Source organism: Macaca fascicularis, chromosome 11 (assembly GCF_037993035.2).
Source record: "Macaca fascicularis isolate 582-1 chromosome 11, T2T-MFA8v1.1".
Classification (NCBI taxonomy): Eukaryota; Metazoa; Chordata; class Mammalia; order Primates; family Cercopithecidae; genus Macaca; species Macaca fascicularis.
In genome coordinates, this window is record NC_088385.1 from 135,052,822 (window position 1) to 135,072,883 (window position 20,062).

General features: G+C 41.1%; 2 long non-coding RNA genes across 6 annotated transcripts in view; one reads left to right on the top strand and one right to left on the bottom strand.

The window, feature by feature from the left end:
- LOC107126806 (uncharacterized) overlaps positions 1-20,062 on the bottom strand; it is a 203,387-nt gene that overhangs the window by 150,398 nt on the left and 32,927 nt on the right. The gene's annotated exons all lie outside the window — the stretch shown is intronic.
- Positions 1-20,062, top strand: part of LOC102122770 (uncharacterized) — a 64,179-nt gene that overhangs the window by 11,505 nt on the left and 32,612 nt on the right. For all 4 annotated transcript variants that reach the window (XR_010579649.2, XR_010579648.2, XR_012419786.1 and 1 more), the window contains exon 2: positions 19,876-19,957. This is a non-coding gene — a long non-coding RNA (uncharacterized lncRNA). The remainder of the gene's footprint in view (positions 1-19,875; positions 19,958-20,062) is intronic.

Genomic DNA, 20,062 nt, shown 5'->3' on the forward strand with positions numbered 1-20,062 from the left:
CTGAGTTACTTCACTTATGCATTTGAGAGAGCTCACAGTTCAATTCACCCTTCAGGCTTATGAGTCCAGAAGCTTTTGCGCAGCCAAATTGAAAAAAAAAATGACACTTATAAAGTGAGTGGAAGCCCTGATGGGAGATTTGCCTAAAGGGTAGGAGCCTGGATGTTGAAGTCTGTCTCATAAACCTATGCTCACCTCCTAGTGGTACATCTGTATCCCAGCTACATAACACCTTTGTGCCTCAGTTTCCTTGTCTGTGAAATGGGGCTGAAAATATGACCTACATGATAAGATTATTATGGGATGGAAGTAGTTAAGGCATATATATATATATTATATATATATATATATATATATATATGGTAGAACAGTTCCTTGAAAAGAACAATTTCTTAATATGTGAATGTTGTTATTAAACCCTAAAATTGTGACTCATACAATCTAATAAAGCTATTAATCAACCTAATTTACTGCACATTTATTTTAAAAATCCCTAAATTATGGGGGCTATTTCCATTCTGCCAGCACTGCAGGAAGCTGCAGATAGCTCTGGAAAAGAGTAAATGTGCTGTATATAACAACTTCTTTTATACCCTGCTTTTATTCTAAAATATGAGAAGGCCTGGGTGTAAGTATGGCTGAGAAGTCTTTTATTGTTACTATTAACGTGAAAATGAGCTTGTGTAATGCACTCTGATTGTGTCTAAATCATCCCAGCTCTTGGTCTGTTTCACATCGTCTCAGACAAAGAACACTGGGCCTTATATAGTAATCACACATTAATAGGTATTAGTTGTGGTACAAAGAGCTTTTTTAGTGGATTAATTGAAACTCTCACTGTGCAAGCTTGAGGACCTCCGCTAGTGACATTGAACATGCACTCTTACAATTAATGTTAAAAACTAAATATTGTCATGGATCCCACTGCCAACATTTTGCTTAGGAAAGTCACCAGCCTGAGCCATTCTCACGTTAGAACTTGGAATCCCACAGATGGGCTGTACAGCATAAAGACTGAGGCATGGATCCTATACGCAAGCCAATGAGGTTTAGATGCTGGTTCTGCTAGCTACTAACTGTGTGACCTGGCGGGAGTCAGGGGTGCTCTCTGAGCATCAGTTTCTTCATCTGCAAAATGACAATTACAGAGAGTCCCTATCTCATTCAGTCACCGAGAGGACAAAGTGAACCAGCTTGTGTGTGAATGCACCCATCATAGAACCTGGCATGTAAAGAGTGCAAAGTAAGTGTTACTTGCTATTATTATTATTAGTTTATTAACTGGGTCCTCACAGGAAATACATGGTACACTCAAAATGGGATTGAATTTAATAAATTTAATAAAGATAGTAGTTAAATAGATTGGACAACATTAAATAAATGGGAGATGGCACTGCACCCAGGACCTAGCAACAGTGGGAAGCCATCACACGAACTCCATACCACTACCCCAACCCAAGGAACAAGAGGAGGGGACAGTTGCCACATCATACAGGAGCTTTGGCATTAAGAAGGCCTTGACATCTGACGCCACGTAAGCTGTGGCCTCCGTAAAAGGAACACAGACAACGCCAAGTCACGGAGAGCAGGGAGAGAGGGAAGGTGATAAATCTCTTGACTTCTCTCTTCTTTTGACCCTGAAAACCCAGCGTCTCCAGTCAGAAAACTAACCAGAAGCCAGAGAGCAGACGGAGCCAGGTGATGCAATATGAAGAGGTCAGCCTACAGGTTAGAGGTCAGCCTACAGGTTAGAGTAGTGCAGGGTGCACTAGGGTTAGGAATAGATCTGGAGGGGAGACTGGCAAATATCAGTCCCCAGGGAGAGTCGTCTTGGGGCCATCTATATTATGCATGCAATCAGTATGAATAAACTGAGCAAATATTACCAATATAGCTGCATACCCCATTGCCAAGAAACACCAAGGGAACAAATATAACTGTGGAAGTGACTCAGTGCCTTCGAGTCTGGTTCTGGACTGCGAACAGGAAGAGTGATAATCCTAACAAAAACAACTGAATAAAAATAGTAACAGCAACTGGCATTTCTATAATACTTTGTAATTTTCAAGTTGCTTTCATGTATATAACCACATTTCAGCCTCGTAATAACTCTATTGGAAGGCAGGTATTTATTTCCATTTTAAAATGAGAAAATTGAGGATGAAGTGTTTAGTTGGCTGAGATCAAAATCCCTTGTGTAATTCTTGCTTAAATTTCCTAGAGGATGCATGAAAAATGTTGATATTACATGTTAGTGTTCAGGAATACAAGATGTGGAATTTACTTGGTTTACTCATGTGTTGTGAGGCTTGTAACGTGTCAAGCTCTGTTCTAGACACTGGGGATCCAGCAGTGACCAAAACAAAGTCCTGCCTATTTTTGAGCTGCAGTTACTTTGGAAGAGTCTGGAAGTCCTTCAAGAAGTTAAAAGAGTTATTTATGACCCAGAAGTCCCAATAGAAATGAAAACATATATCCACAAAAGACCTTGGACATAAATATTCATAGCAGAATTGTTCATGATTGCCAAAGTGTAGAAATAGCCCAAATGCCTATCAGCTGAAAGATACATAAAGTCATATATCCACACTGAAATATTACTTAGCAATAAAAAGGAGTGAAGTACTGATTTATACTACAGGAAAGAATCTTTAAATGATTACACTAAGTGAAAGAAGCTGGTCCCAAAAACTACTTATTATATGATTCCACTTATATGAAAGATCCAGATTACGCAAATCTAGAGAAAAATTAAGTAGATTAATGGTTATTTAGGGTAGGAGCAATGAGTGAATGAGAATATTGGGAGGGACAGTGATAGCAACAGGAGGCAGCCAAATGCCCAGACAGACAGAGGTGGGACCCTATGACCCCATCTCCAAGCCGAAGACAGTTGAAAACCTGAAAGCCAAGCTACAAGTTAAATCCTTGGACTGGATTGAGAACTTGTCTTCCTGTTTGGCACACTTTCCTCTGATTCATGCCTGCTCTTCACGTATTTTACATATAGCTACCCTTGCCTAGTTGGTTTTCTACACTATCATGCCAACCTTTGGATGGTGTCTTCACTTTATAACCTTTTTTGCATACTCACAAACCAATCAGCACACACTCCCCATCCTGTGCCTATAAAGTCCCCAGACTGAGTCAGTATTGGAGAATATGACCTGACTTCAGGGAAGGAGATGGCCTGACTTCAGGGAAGATGACCTGCCCTTCCTGCCCCCTCTCCAGCTCCCCTCTCCATCTCCTCTCTCCACCGAGAGCTGTTTTCATCACTCAATAAATTCTCCACCTTCACCATCCTTAAATTGTCTGCATGACTTCATTCTTCTTGGATGTCAGACAAGAGTTCAGGACCCACTGAGTGTGGGTACCCAGAAAGGCTGTCACACTAGCCCTTTGCCTTTGCTGGCAGAAGGCAACCACCCTACGGATGAGTCAAGGGGCCAGTGAGCTGCTAACATGCTGCGGACAGTTGAACTAAAGGAGCTCTGTAACACCTCCTCTGGGGTTTCAGGATCATGGGCACCCTCACCTGGGAGCTGCCACATTTCCCTCAAGGCAACATGCCTGGACTGGCCCCAGGTCCCACTCAGAGCTTGCTCCTCTGTTGATGCCCAAAGCAGCCAGCCAGGTTCTGCAATCGCTCACTCACTTGTTCCCTTCTGCAGGGGGTTAAGCATGGCAGATTGAGTAGATGGGCATCCCTCCCACAAGTCTGGCAAAGGGGACTGAGAAAAATCCTGCATCAACAGCGAAATGATGTGGGGTTTCATTTTAGGGTAACCAAAATGTTCTAAAATTGGTCGTGTGGTAAATGCATAATTCTGTGGATACTAAAAGCCAATTGCCTGTACACCTTAAACGAGTGAACAGCATGTTATATGAATTGTATCTTTTTTTTTTTTTTCTTTAGACAGAGTCTGGCTCTGTCACCCAGGCTGAAGGGTAGTGGCACGATCTCAGCTCACCGCAACCTCTGCCTCCTGGGTTCAAACGATGCTCCTGCTTCTCAGCCTCCCAAGTAACTGGGATTATAGGCGTGTACCACCACACCCAGCAAATTTTTGTATTTTTAGTAGAGACTGAATTATATCTTAATAAGGCTTTTCTTTTCAATGCACTACCCCTTGAAGTCTGAGATTTTTATCTAGTGAGATGTTGAAACTTTTAGCCAAACTTCTCTTGGTAAACTTCATATACTGTACTTGACCCAAAATATAATTGTGAAATATTTTGGATGTTCGTCCCCACCCAGATCTCATGTTGAATTGTAATCCTCAGTGCTGGAGGTGGGGCCTGATAGGAGGTTTTTTGGGGTCATGGGTGTGAATCCCTCATGGCATGGTGCTGTTTTCATGATAGTGAGTTCTCAGGAGATCTGTTCATTTAAAAGTGTATGGCACCTCCCCCTGCCAACTCTCTCTCTTGCTGCTTTCACCATGTGAAACGCTGCTCCCACTTCACCTTCTGCCATGATTGCAAGCGTCCGGAGGCCTCCACAGATGCTGACGCCAGAGCTATGCTTCCTGTACAGCCTGCAGAAGGGTGAGACAATTAAACCTCTTTTCTTTATAAATTACCCAACCTTGGGTATTTCTTTATAGCAATGCAAGAATAGCCTAATACAAATTGGATTAGAATTTTTACATAAGCAATCACCTTGGATGTCCTGCTGAGCTGTATCTTTCTGGAGGCATTTATGAGAAAAACTGAACACACACACACACACACACACACACACACACACACACACATTCCTAGACCTGATTCTTCCTCCAACTTTACATCAATTTCAAATTAATAGAACTGTGATTTGTTCAGATGATTAGGAACCTTTGCAGGAAAACAACTTCCTGAGCAATGCATGTTCCTTCTGATATTTTCATCAGCCTCATTTCCAAAGAAAAGGTGCCTATTCTTTTCATGTGCTCTTCACTTTGTTTTATTTCATTCTTTGATGCTAAAAGTTAAAGCGTCTTCAACTTTTGTGCCGATTTCTTTGTAGATTGTATCACTCGCCTTGCTTAGAGATAAAACATACCTGTATCTCTGGCCTTGGGAAAATCTGAAAGCTCAGGGCTGCTCCCCAGAGCTAAGCTTTTATGGGCACATCTGCCTTTCACTGTCTTGGAAGATCATACTCAGGCCACCATGTCCCCCAGTCATAGGGGTTGCATCCTAATGCCTACAAATAGCCCTACTGGATCCTCTTGCTTTGGGGGGTTTGGGATAAGAAGATGGGCATTTGCTCTCCCTTGGGAGGGAATAGAGGTAACAGCACAATTGATTTTTCAAAGATAATCCACCTCCAGGAATCTTTCTTCCTCATCTCTCAAAGCTTCTAAAGTCTTAAAGCAAATAAAATATTTCAATAATTGTGAAAAAAGTATTTTAAAAAAATCCATGCATAGCAGATTCAGCATATTATTTCAAAATTTCTCATCTTTCTTGACACCTGGTTGGAACCCGAGTTTGGCATCATTGTGTGCATCTGTTTCTGCATGTTGGTCTGTCTGTGCAGCTGGGAACAGGGAGTACAGACTGCAGGTGGGTTTCTGTGAGGGTCTGTGTGAGCATAGGGTCCATAGACTGTGGAGAGACTTAGGAAAGGCGGAAATGTTCCTTTTCGATTCCCCATCAAGAGGGAACCTGTCAAATCCAGGGCAGTTAATAAAATCCATCAAGTTGGAAGTTCTCCTTCAAAAGCCATGGAAATGTGAGTGAAGTATCTGTCTCATCCTCAGGGCATGGAAATATCTGTCTCATCCTCAGGGCAGTCCATCCTATATGATCTCATTATGCTGGACTCACAAGCCCTGTGTCCACTGCCAGAGAAAGAGGTCCTGAGGAGCAACAAAGGTGTTCTAGTTCTTCACATTCTATTTCCTTCAGCCTCTACTTGGGGCCTAGCCCAGGAATAAATGCACAGTGGATACAGAGAGTGGAATAATAGCTTTGCATGAATATATTCATCCAGAAAAAAAGAAAGATACATAATCAATGAACTAAATGTTCATGCCATGGTGTTATTTTTAAAAACCAGCAAGTCACAGAAAGTAAATTCTCTTGAAAGTAGAAAATACTGAAGGAAGAAAATAAGGACAGAAATATGTGAAATAGAAATAAAATATACAATAGAAAAACATCATCAAATGTAAAAGATATTTCAGTGAGAAGACTAATTAAATTGATTTGAATCTAGGAAGACTGATGAAGGAAAGTAAGATAATGAATAAATTGCAAATATTGACAATGAAGATAGGGCATCATTAAAGCTCCTATGTACATTTAAAAGAATAAATTTATAATATAAACAATATTATTTTTAAAGAAAAAAATTCAGGTAACAAATTCCAAGAAAAATACTGAGAATATATAATGAATTTGATACAAGAAGGAGAAAATTGGAATATATCTGTGTTTAATAAATGAACTGCATGAATTTTTCTTAGAGCCTTATCTAAGCTAGCCCTAATTCCCTACTTATCTTCTATTATCCAGTTTTATTTTTATAGCAGTTATCACTACCTAAAATTATATCATCTTCTATATATCTACTGCCTGTCTCCTTTCACAAAAGTATAACTCTTTTTAGAGTCTTGAGACATTTTGGATGTGCTTTATTGTTGATTTTAGGCAGTGGAGAAATCAGTTATATTTTTTATGGGCAGATAGTCTATTATATTTTTTAAATCTCCAGACTATGTGTTTATGTCATTATATTTATTATAAACATTTGTTTAAAAGTATTTTATTTTGATCCTATTGAAAAACTAAGTAATAGGGGATGAGAGTCCTCTCTGTCTTGATCAACTCCACAATCCTGGTATCTAAAGTAAGACTGACTCACATTAAGTACTCAAAAATATGTTTAAAGAAACAAAGGCATACAGGAAGAAATAAATTTATTCATATTATAAATAATTTCACCATCTGAGAAATTTTTATGGCAGGAAATCTTATTACCAGTGTACAGTGGTGACCACAAATAGAGAAATGAGAAAATTTCCACCCAAAGAGGTGACTTTCAGAGATTATTTCTTCTCCCTGTCTTCTACATTTCTTGAAGTTTCCTTCCAAAATATTCTCTTGTAAATTTTCAAATATATTTGATTTTTTAATACTTCATTATTGGGTGAACTCCAATATTTCAACATAGGCTCCTTTCTACTTTCCCTAAGTGTTGGCTGGTCTGAGAAATAAAGGGAAAGAGTACAAAAGAGAGAAATGTTAAAGCTGGGTGTCCGGGGCAGACGTCACATGTCGGCAGGTTCTGTGATGCCCCCTGAGCCATAAAATCAGCAAGTTTTTATTAGCAATTTTCAAAAGGGGAGGGAGTGTACGAATAGGGTGTGGGTCACAGAGATCACATGCTTCAAGGGCAACAAAAGATCACAAGGCAGAAGGTCAGGGCGAGATCACAAGGTCAGGGCGAAACTAGAATTACTAATGAAGTTCCATGTTCTGCTGTGCACACATTGTCATTGATAAACATCTTAACAGGGTTCAAGAGCAAAGAACAGGTCTGACTAGAATTCGCCAGGCAGGAATTTCCTAATCCTAGCAAGCCTGGGGGCACTGCAGGAGGCCAGGGCGTGTTTCATCCCTTATCTGCAACTGCATAAGGCAGACACCCCCCAGAGTGGCCAGAGGCACCCCCTCGACGGGAATGCATTCTTTTCCCAGGGCTGTTAATTATTAATATTCCTTACTGGGGAAAGAATTCAGCGATACTTCTCTTACCCATTTTCGGTAATAAGAGAAATATGGCTGTGTTCTGCCCGACCCACAGGCAGCCAGACTTTAAGGTTATCTCCCTTGTTCCCTGAAAATCACTGTTACCCTGTTCTTAAGGTGCCCAGATTTCATATTGTTCAAACACACATGCTTTACGAACAATCTGTGCAGTTAACACAATCATCACAGGGTCCTGAGGCGACATTCATCCTCAGCTTACGAAGATGACGGGATTAAGAGATTAAAGACAGGCATAGGAAATTATAAGAGTATTGATTGGGGAAGTGATAAATGTCCATAAAATCTTCACAATTTATGTTCTTCTGTCACGGCTTCAGCAGGTCCTTCCGTTTGGGGTCCCTGACTTCCTGCAACATTTCATGACATTAAGCCCCTTTCTCACCAGACTACTTGTGTCTCTAAGTCTGTCTCCTCTGTCAGGAATTCCTGGGGGTCCCGGTGAAAAGGGTCCTCACCAGCATCCCCCTGGCCTGTGAACCCATAGGATCAACAGTCAGAAGGTGACAGATGGAAGATGTGGCTTCCTGAGCTCTCCTGTAGGGCTGCATTTCATAAAGTCACAGGGGAAGGCTGCTAACATTGAAACGTTTTAGTATCTATTCTGGACTGTGGTTCTCAGAATTCAGGACCAAAGTTGGGCACTGTGTGTCAAGATATCTGCATAGAAAAGCCATCCTGGCGTTCAATGAGGAAAGAAGAGAAATTAGCAAAAATATACAGTCAGGTCTTAGTATTAAGAATCGTATTTTCTCCCTGCAAAGGCTACCTGAGAATATCCAGAGACTACAGAGGTCATCAAGTTGACGCATCAATGTTTACATGTAAGTCATTCAAGATGTATCTCACTAGTTTGTGAATACTATACCCCTACCCTTTTGTCTCTATTGTGCTTTAGAAATATTTCCAATAAACCAATTTATAAAGGAGGGACCATAGGAGGAAAAGGCCAACCCTTCAGCACTGCATTCCATTTTTGGCCATACTCCTAGAAATTATAATTATAACCCAAAACAACAATCCACTCATTAACAATCTGCAAATAACATGCAGTTCAGGATGAAGTTTCTAAATTGCCTTCAGCCAGAGGACTCTCCAAACCACGTCATTGTCACGATCAACATGGAAAATCAACTTTCAGCGCAGTCTGAAGAACGTGCATATTCTTCTTCTAAATATCGTGAATATTTAAATATTGTATTGAATATCCTAATAGCATATTTTGAAGGTTTGTTTTTCTGGAATACATTTAAGTATAGAGAGTTTCATGATTTAGTCATAAACACTAAAAGAAAACAATTATAGCACTTGTCAAATAAATACATAGAACAATTATACTAGTGGTTCACCAATCCCACACTGAGGAGCCTTTCTTTTTTTTTTTTTTTTTTTTTTTTGAGGCAGAGTTTTGCTCTTGTTGCCCAGGCTGGAGTGCAATGGCGCAATCTCAGTTCACTGCAACCTCCGCCTCCCAGGTTCAAGCCATTCTCCTGCCTCAGCCTCCTGAGTAGCTGGGATTACAGGCATACACCACCATGCCCCGTTAATTTTATATTTTTAGTAAAGATGGGGTTTCTCCATGTTGGTCAGGCTGGTCTTGAACTCCCGACCTCAGGTGATCCACCCACCTCGGCCTCCCGAGAAGCCTTTTAATTAGGAGAAGAAGCAGGCAAACGTTGGTCTCCTGCCCTCCTTTAACTCCCCATCTCATGAATTAGATTTTGTTTCATGAGGGCACCAAAGAACTCTCATCTCAGTCCTTTCTTCATCAAGGGCTAACCTTGTTTTAGGGACTTAGTAGAGGCATGCTAAGATTACAGACTCTGAAGTCAAAGTGCTCTAAGTTCAAACATCAGCTCTTGTACTACTTAAGATCTTTCTAAATTCAGCCGATCGCGGTGGCTCATGCCTGTAACCCCAGGACTTTAGGAAGCTGAGGCGGGCAAACCACTTGAGGCCGGGAGTTTGAGACCAGCCTGGCCAACATGGTGAAACCCTGTCTTTACTGAAAATACAAAAATTAGCTAGGCATGGTGGTGCACACATGTAATCCCAGCTACTTGGGTGGCTGAGGCACTAGAATTGCTTGAACCTGGGAGGTGGAGGTTGCAGTAAGATGAGATTGTGCCACTGCACTCCACCATGGGCAAGAGAGCGAGACTCTGTCTCAAAATAAATAAATAAATCCATACAATTCATGTTACCTCCTAACTATTCCATTTCCTCATCGGTAAAAGAGGCATTGAACATATTGTAGAGTGTAATTAGATTACAATAAAATAATGTGGGCGGATAAAAGCTCAGTATATTCAAAAACTTACTATTTTTGTTTGTCTCCGCAATTCATGAAATTAGGAGCAAGTAAGTTTTGGGCTGCGATTTGGCTGTATGCTGTCTTATTGGGAAATGCCTGAAACATTTTTAAAGTATTTTATTGTTGGTTTTAGAAAGTGAGGAAATCAGATTTTTTTTATGGGCAGATATTCCACAATATTTTTTAAATCTCTAAACTATGTGCTTATGTTATTGTATTTATTACAAATATTTATTTTTAAATATTTTGTCTTTATTATTTTGACAAATTAAGTAATAAATGAAGAATCTCGCTGGATTTACTGGGGATGGGAACTGAGCATGGGGGGGTTACTGAGAAGAGCTGCAATTTACTACACACGACTGACACTGTCCACTGGTCAACAGCCACACAAAGGCTCCTCTACACATGCCACCATGCCCTCCTTACCGCTGGCTCAGAAAGCCTGCTTCTACGAATCTGCTACTATTTATTATATTATTGTTTTATTGCTTGAAGAACAGAAATTGGAAAGCCCTAACTGAAATAGATAACTAGGGAAGCATGACTTTCCCTTGTGTGTCCAGAAGCACCAGGTATAAAGTACACAGGACACAATCAGGGGTTAAATGAGAAAGAGACATGTTAGATTTGGTGGTTTGACATGGAGTACTGAGCTGTCACGAAGATAACGGTGGATTAGATGCAGCATCATTGTGTTCTGAGAAAGTGATCAGATGGATCAGGCCTGTGAGAGGAGAAATCTCTGGGCAGATCCTGTTTAAGTCTGGAATTATTCATTGTCCAACCAGAAATTCCAGGTCCTGCTAACAATATGCTGCCTTCATGGATATCCAGAAGCCAAGTGGAAAGGAACTCATTTGCATTTAAATTAAATTTGTATAAATATTTTAGTAAAAATAAATAGAGGCAACCTCAGTCTTGCCTAGAGTTGTTCCTCTTTGGCAGGAGAGGGAATAGAAATTGCCTATGTTATTGTGAGCCCTCTCCAGGTACCCAGAGAAGGGCAAGGGGACCCAACCTCTGAAGTAATGCATTTTCCACTGAACTACATTGTGAGATAGAATGAATTCAGACTTTCCTTTCCTCTACTTTTTCAAACCAGAATGAAAGATAACCCTATATATTTTCTAGAAATTTCTCAAAATTCTAGAAATGACCTCAGTTAGAACAGAGTGAAATGTGGATCTAATTAAATTCAAGAGATGAGGAGGTGGAGGCAGACTACAACAAGAATCAGCAATTCAGTTTGCAGTTGAAGCCACCGACTAAGTGCCTGTTCCTGGAACACCAAGCTCATTTCCACTATCTGCTCACAAAAGGACAGGAGTGTTCTAACGTAGCAGAAAGAAAGCTTAACTTCCGGTTAGGGAGTGAGAATTTCGACAGGAGGGCGGAGGAAGTCTAGGGTGGGGTCTTGGTCAGGGAGACCCTCTCTGGAATGGCTGTAACAGGGTCTAACCAGGACAGACAGTAAATCTGGTGATTGACAGCTTCCAGATGAGTGGGACCTAAAGGATTTCCAGCCCAGAGGTGTGAGCTTAGGGCTGCCAAGGGTGCAGATGCAGGGCCAGGGCAGCCTCACTCACATCTGCAGCCGTCCATTCCCATGAATTCTATGTAAATGGAGCCCCCCGGAGTTGTGCTAGGTGTGGGCGAGGTCCCTGTTGGAAACTGAACATGGCATAGTCTGGCAATTTTGTCTGAGACGGTGGCAGTTAAATATCTTCTTCAACCTTCCTTCCAGCTCTGTACAATCAATACTTCTCAATTTCCTAAATTCTAAGTACTCAACTTTCCCCATAAACTGGATCTTCAATCACTACATCTTGACTTAAAAGATTCCCTTTAACAGGGAAAATGTGTGTTCACCGTTATTGATGGAAAAAGTCAAATTCTATAATATATTTTAAAAGGTTCATTCTGAGGCAAATATGAGTGACCACAGCTGGCTCAAGGCATAGTATCAAGAGTTCCTGAGAATATGTGCCCAAGGTGATTGGGTTATAGCTTGGTTTTATACTATACATTTTAGGGAGACATAAGACATCGGTCACTACATGTACGGTTTACATCGGTTTGGTCCAGAAAGGCAGGACCACTCAAAGTGGGGACCTGAGGGTCATAGGTGGATTCAAAGATTTTCTGATTGGCAACTGGTTGAAACAGTTATTATCTAAAGACCTGGAATTATTACAAAGGAGTGTCTGACTTAAGATAAGGGGTTCTGGAGACCAAGGTTCTTATTATGTGGATGAAGACTCATAGTTGGTTATGCTTTAAGGCAATAGATGGCAAATGTTTCCTATCCAGACCTTTAAAATGTTCCGGACCCTCTGGAAAAGACCTAGTAAAGAAAGAGAATTTGCTACAGAATGCAAGTATCCCTCACAAGAGACAACTGTGCAGGACCATTCTAAAGCATGGCAAAGAAATACATTTTGGTGTAAAATACTTTGATTTCCCTCAGAGCCTGCTATCTGTCATGTGATATATGAAGGTCCGGTTGGAATTTGGTAACTTATTGTTACAGAGAGTCTGCTCTATCAGTCTTGAGATCTCTGTTTTAATGTTAATGCTGGTCAATTGTACCTGAACTTCAAAGGGAGGAAGGTATAATGAGGTATGTCCAACCCACCGCCCCCCACTCATGGCCTGAACTAATTTGTTTTTTGTTTTTTGTTTTTTTGAGACAGACTCTCACTCTGTTGCCCAGACTGGAGTGCAGTGGCCCGATCTCAGCTCACTGCAAGCTCCGCCTCCCGGGTTTACGCCATTCTTCTGTCTCAGCCTCGCAAGTAACTGGGACTACAGGTGGCCTGAAGTAGTTTTGCAGGTTTCTTTGGAATCCCCTTGGCCAAGAGGGAGCCCTTCCAGTTGGTTGGGTGCTTAGAATTTTATTTTCAGTTTTCACCCCTCATGTTTGTTCATATTGAGGTCTATTTCTCAAATATGTCGATGCTCCTGAAAGTCAAATGATAGGAATATGGCAAATAGCTATGCATTTGATGAGGTGGTGTTTCAGATGGCATGAATTTTTCAAAGTTTCCATGTAGAGGAAATGGCTAGCAATGTGAATCTTCATGTTTCCATTTTGAAATGAAGATATGTGCCTGTCATGTACTGGAAAATCAATAAAATTCTGTTGAATAAATGTTGTAGAAAGAGGTTTATAAACATTCAGAGGAAAGCTGAATTTTCCTGAAATGATCCCTATTTCAGTTCCAAGGGCTTTATGTATTAAAAAATATCAAATATTCTTCTATTTTTTTTCCGTTACAGCGCTCACAAATGCACGTGTGTTCTGAGAATCAAAGGGTCAGCCTTGGACACATCTGGCATATCAAGTAAAGGATTTCTCTGTAATTTTTGAAGAGATCTGGTATAATGTGTGCTCAAATGTTCTGAAGTGTTCATGAATCACTTAACTTGTGACTGACTCTAGAATTGCTTGTTATGTTTTCCATGAAAAGTGTTGTTTACACACACAGAATCTACTGCCTGCTCAAGCCTGCCTAGCTAAGCCATAATGTTTTCCAGGGATTCACTTCTCACCATTACAGCCTTGGACGGGGCAGGTCTGCTTGACCCTGGAGTATTCTAGTTCCCTTGCAATCGCTGTTCAGGAATGTATAGACCTATGACCTTACTAAGATGAACAAGATATAAGGAGAATTTTACTAGGGGAATTCTAGTAAAAAGCTTTGCTCTTCTAAAAAAAGAGATGTAGGAAGCTAACTGCTGCCTTCTTTATGAGGAGCCTCCTACCTCATTTGATGGCACTTGGAATTTCAGGTGCTACCTTACCACTAGTCTAAGCGAGACACCATTCTGAGGATGGCTGTGCAGAAAGATGAATGGAACCTTGGACAAGCTGACATTGCTGAACTGTTGACTTTGCCAACTTAGCAACCCCACTCCCTGCTGCTGGATCTTTGGGCTTTCTAAGAGAGAGAATAAGATCCTTCATTGCAGAAGTCTGATGAGCCAGGATTTTCTGTAGCTACAGCTGAAAACATTGAAAATATACAACTTATTTGTAAATGGCCATGTTTTACAGAAAACTAATTGTATTAGAAAAATTCATTTTCTCCTCAGAAGATCATGAACTTCTTGAGGGCAGATATTGTATTTTGTGATTCACTGATGCTCAGAACCAGGCACAGTGAGTCCTTGTGATGCTGTTTTGTTTAGTTTTGTTTTCATTAAATTTTGGGATAACTCGTGGTATTCTTAAGGCCGCCTCTTCAAGTATGCTATAGCAATTTTCTCTGCTTTGCACTCTGAAGACCATACAGGTGAATAAGATTTGAATATATCCCCAAATAACTTTAAATATAGTAGAAGAGGCAGATGTACACACAAGGTATAATCCATGGAAAAATAGGAAATAGGAAGACCATTATGATATTTTCTATCAAGCAGAATTGAGTTTTTCGGCAAATAACCGTGAAATGAATCATAATGGCTTAAACATTAGAGATTGCTTTTCCTCATGTGACAGAATTTCTAGAGGTTACTGGAGTTAGTACAGGAGTTTAGAGGAATCAAGAGAATGTTTTGGAATCCTTTGGCTTTTTCCTTATCATTGAAAAGTGACCGCTGTATCTCATGCCATCACATCCTAATCAACACAAAAATATCTAGAAGAGATGATGCCAGCCATATCTCTCCTATTATCCATAAAAGTTTGGCAAGAAATGCCTCACAGTGATTTATACATAGACTTGTAGTTTAACTTAGGTCAAACAATCACTCTCATCTTTAAAGATGACCTGAGAAAAGGAGAATAAGTCTGTCAGTCACCTTCAGTTAGCCTTACCACTGCCCGAACAAAGAACGGGCAATTTTAAGCTTGAGAAGTAAAAGAGACTGAGAAAATAGACAGCTATTAGAGAACGCCACCTACCTGATGTATGACATTGAGCTGGAGCCTGGAAATAGTTGAGGCTAGAGAGGGAGGTAGAACGAGATTATGAGGCTGTGGCTGGGCTGAATAGCTTTGTCTATTCTCCAAGAGCAAAGGGGAAGAACATGGTCCCATGATGGTACACCCTGGGCACACTCAAAGACTGTGAGAAGGAAAGAGGAATTAATTTCATTTAAACATGATCACTTGACAAGACGTCCACACTATATCTACAATAGGTTTTATATGTTTTGTCTTGGAACTTGTCTTAGACATTTAGGTATTGAAAACACTAAGATGAAGAAGACAGAGAATTGCTTCATGCTTTTATTTCCCCCCACACCCTCCAAAAGGAAGTTGTTTAACAAAGTTGCTCGCCTCTGGAGGAATAAATTGTAAATGGGATTTAAGTTTTCATTAGTAGCGTATGATTGGGTAGCTATGTAGAGGTAAAGAACTTCAAGTTTAACCAGGACATTATCTGAATTTCCCAAAATATCAATTTTAAACATAACTCACTGTTACTAATGTTTGAAAATGCAACTTCACAAATTAATTGGGATATAATTCATAGACCACATAACTGTGCATTTAAAGGGTACAATTAAATGGTTTTATTAGGTTCACAGCTACCAGCAAAATCTGATTTTAGAACATTTTCACCCCGCAAAAAGAAGCACTGTGTCCATTGCCAGCCATTCCCATGACCCTCCGTCTCCACCCTCCAGGTGCTAAGTAATGACTAATTTACATTTTGTCTCTACAGTTTTGCCTGTTCTTAACATTTCATACAAATAGAATCACATAACATATGATGATCTCTTGGGACAGGATCCTCTCATGTACCATGATGTTGTTAAGGTTCATCCTTGCTGTAGGATGCATCAGTAATTCTTTTTTTTTTAATGGATGAATGTTATGCTGTTGTTCAGATAGACCATAGTTTGTTTATGCATTCAAGTGGAGACACATTTGGGTGGTTTTCATTCCATGATTGTTATGACTATATTGCTCTGAAAATTCTTGTACAAGCTTTTGTGTGCACACATTTTCATCTTTCTTAAGCGCATACCTAGGTGTGGAATTGCTGGGTCATTTAGTAACTATGTTTAGCTTTTTGAAGAACATTCAATTCTTTTCTAAAGTGGTTGCACTATTTTATATTCTCACCAGGAATTATGAAGCTTTCCATTTCTCCACATCCTCATCAACATTAGTTATTACTTGTCTTTTAATTGTAGCCACCCTAGTGGTTGTGAAGTATAACCTTACTGTGGTTTTGATTTGCATTTCCCTAATGGCTAACGATGTTGAGCATCTCTTCCTTTGCTAATTGTCCATCTGTGTACTTTTTAAAGAGAGAAATATCTTTTCAAATACTTTGTTGGAGAATGACATTCACTGGGGCAGGAGGCAGGGGTGAATGAGGCTAGAGATGGAAAGAGCTACACCCACATCTGAGCTTGATAGGATCTGTCATGTTTTGTCCATTTCAAGTATTCTCACTGGTGACTTACACTCTAGAAATTATTGAGGACCCCAAAGATGTTTTGTTTCTATACCTCAGGTGCATCTATATTTAATACATTATTATAACAATATTATATGATTATACTAATATATAACATTATTAATACAATATTAAACATTGAGATATTCAAAGTATTCATTATTTCATTTAAAACTAACAAAAACAAACCTATTAAAAGTGAATATACATAAAATATTTTTATGAAAATTACATTTTTCAAAAGAAAATTACTCTGAGGATACCAGCATCATACTATATTTTTGCAATTATGCATAATGTTTTCTTTAATAGAAGACAGCAGGATTCTCATCTCTGCTTCTGCATTCCATCTGAGACAAGATGTTTGAATTGAAGCAAATGAGAAACATTAAAAAAAAATGAAGTAAATAAAGAAGCTATGGCTTCACCCCAGTACATTGTTGTTAGGAGAAACAGCGGCAAATCCAGGAAACTAAAGGAAAATCAGTGTTGCTAGAGAGACATACGGAACTGGAGCTGGAGAGGGAGGTAGGACAAGACTTTGAGGCTGTAGCTGGGCTGAATGGCTTTGTCTATTCTCCAAGAGCAAAGGGAAGAACGTGGCCCCATGACAGTGCATTTTGGGCAAATGAGACGCCTGAACTGGGGACCTTGAAACAGGAGGGCCCACATTACCAGCCGTGTAGGAAGCCTGGAATGAGGTGAGGCTGGAGAGGGAGGTAGGACAAGACTTTGAGGCTGTAGCTGGGCTGAATGGCTTTGTCTATTCTCCAAGAGCAAAGGGAAGAATGTGGCTCCATGACAGCATGTTTGGGCAAATGAGACTTCTGAACTGGGGACCTTGAAACAGGAGGGCCCACATTACCAGCCATGTAGGAAGCATCTGTTCAGTGGCAGAATGCAAAGAGGATGGTAGGGGGGTACTGCCTCCCCGTGTAACCGTAATAGGTCCCTACCCAACACATGCAGCAAGTCAACACCTGGAGGCATGGGGTTGCAGCAGAGAAAGGGCTTTAATCATAAGGCCACCAAAGGAGGACGTGGGAGGAAACCTCAAATCCGTCTCTGCCAGGAATTTGGGGCTAGGGTTTGAAGAGATTTGGAGTGGGCTGAAGGGTAGAAATTGTTGATTGGTTGAAGAATGTAGGGCAAAGCCATGGGCCGGGGAGGGGAAGAAGCTATATTCTCATGCTGATCTCATTCTTCTGTGGGGGGTCTACACACTAGTTGCTAGTATTTGGGGTCTGAAAAACATCCTAAGCAATCTGTAAACAGAAGCCCCATGAGCTGACTGTCAGACGTCCTGTCGACAGGAGCAATGGGAATGCAAGTCAATCCTTCAACGGTCTAATGACCCTGTGTCCAAACTCCTGTCTGTAGGAGCAACAGGAAAGCACCAGGTGAGGACCTGGTGCTACTGGGCTTCTAGCAACAAGGAAGGGGCCAGAGTACAGCCTGAGGCATCCTTACCTGTAACTCTATTTCTGTCCAAAACCTTGTATGCAATTCTTATCAATCCTAGGGGGATGGCTTCACCCAGGGCCTGGCATGGGAAAGGCTGCTGAGGTCAATAGTGACAGCAGTGGCAGCCCTGGCAGTGGAGGAAGTCACCATGGGTGACTGAGAGGTGTCTCTTTCCAAGTTCTGTGCTGAGTGCACATTGCAGTTTGGTTTTTTTGCAGGAAGGAGATTCTGAAATTGAGTTTAGCATGCAAGACATTTATTTGGGAGTGTCCTTGATATAAACATCTATGGGAAAAGGGGGAGAAAGCTGGCAAAGCAGGATGTTCTGCTGGGAGGTGGTCCTGGAGGCCTCAGCACATTCTGTTTGTGCTCAGGAGCCCACATGGCCTGTCAGAGCTGTGCTGCATGGGGTCAGGCATTTACTCCTCAGCAATGGTAACCACCCAAGGGGTCCACCTTGCCCACTGCCTAAACACAGTGGATTCATCAAGACAGAGGAATTGCAATAGAGAAAGAGTAATTCACACAGGGCCAGCTGTACGGAAGACCTGAGTTTTATTATTACTCAAATCAGTATCCCTGAGCATTTAGGGAGTAGAGTTTTTAAGGACAACTTGGTGGTTTGGAGGAAGCCAGTGAGCCAGGAGTGCTGATTGGTCAGGGATGAAATCACAGTGAGCCAGGAGTGTTGATTGGTCAGGGATGAAATCACAGTGAGCCAGGAGTGCTGATTGGTCAGGGATGAAATCACAGTGAGCCAGGAGTGCTGATTGGTCAGGGATGAAATCACAGTGAGCCAGGAGTGCTGATTGGTCAGGGATGAAATCACAGTGAGCCAGGAGTGCTGATTGGTCAGGGATGAAATCACAGTGAGCCAGGAGTGCTGATTGGTCAGGGATGAAATCACAGTGAGCCAGGAGTGCTGATTGGTCAGGGATGAAATCACAGTGAGCCAGGAGTGCTGATTGGTCAGGGATGAAATCACAGTGAGCCAGGAGTGTTGATTGGTCAGGGATGAAATCACAGTGAGCCAGGAGTGCTGATTGGTCAGGGATGAAATCACAGTGAGCCAGGAGTGCTGATTGGTCAGGGATGAAATCACAGTGAGCCAGGAGTGCTGATTGGTCAGGGATGAAATCACAGGGAGTCCGAGCTGTCTTCTTGGGCTGACTCAGTTCCTCCGTGGGGGTCACAAGATCAGGTGAGCCAGTTGATCAGTCTGGGTGGTGCCAGCTGATCCATCAAGTGCAGGGTCTGCAAAATGTCTCAAGCACTGACATTAGGGGCAGCTTAGGGAGGGTCTGAATCTTGTAGCCTCCAGTTGCATGACTCCTAAACCATAATTTCTAATCTTGTGGCTAATGTTAGTCCTACAAAGGCAACGCAGTCCCCAGGCAAGAAGGAGGTCTGCTTTGGGAAAGGGCTGTTTCCATCTTTGTTTAAACTATAAACTTTGTTTAAACTATATAAAACTATGTCCTTGTTTAAACTATATAAAACTATATCCTTGTTTAAACTATAAACCAAGTTTCTCCCAAAGTTAGTTCAGCCTAAGTCTAGGAATGAACAAGGACAGCTTGGAGGTTAGAAGCAAGATGGAGTCAGTTAAGTTAGATCTCTTTCACTGTCTCAGTCGTAATTTTGCAAAGGCAGTTTCACAATTATTACTATTATTGACTGTGAGCCACCCCTAAAAGGGCATGACCTTGGTGGGAAAGATTTTCTTCACTGGCAACAATGCAGACGAGATTTGAGAGCTGTCTTCTGGTCATTTGTGACCTAAAGCTGAGCTGCACGTGTGGGATCAGGTGGTCTCGGGTCCACATGCCCCTGTCACCTTGGTGTTTTAAATACTTCATCTCATTCGCTCTTCATATCAACCGTACGAAGCAGTGACTTTATTTTCCTCTTTGACAGGTGAAGAAACAGACTCAGAATAGTCCTTGAGCTTGCCACTGGGAAGTGAAAATCAATTGCTTGAATAAATGTAAGGACTCAGGTAAGAGGCATGGGTACAGACCAAGACAGCCCTAATGTCCCTCTTGGTTTAACTCTTCTTGCTGCCTCCAGGTCCCTGGTTTCCCTATTCTTAGAGCATTTACTT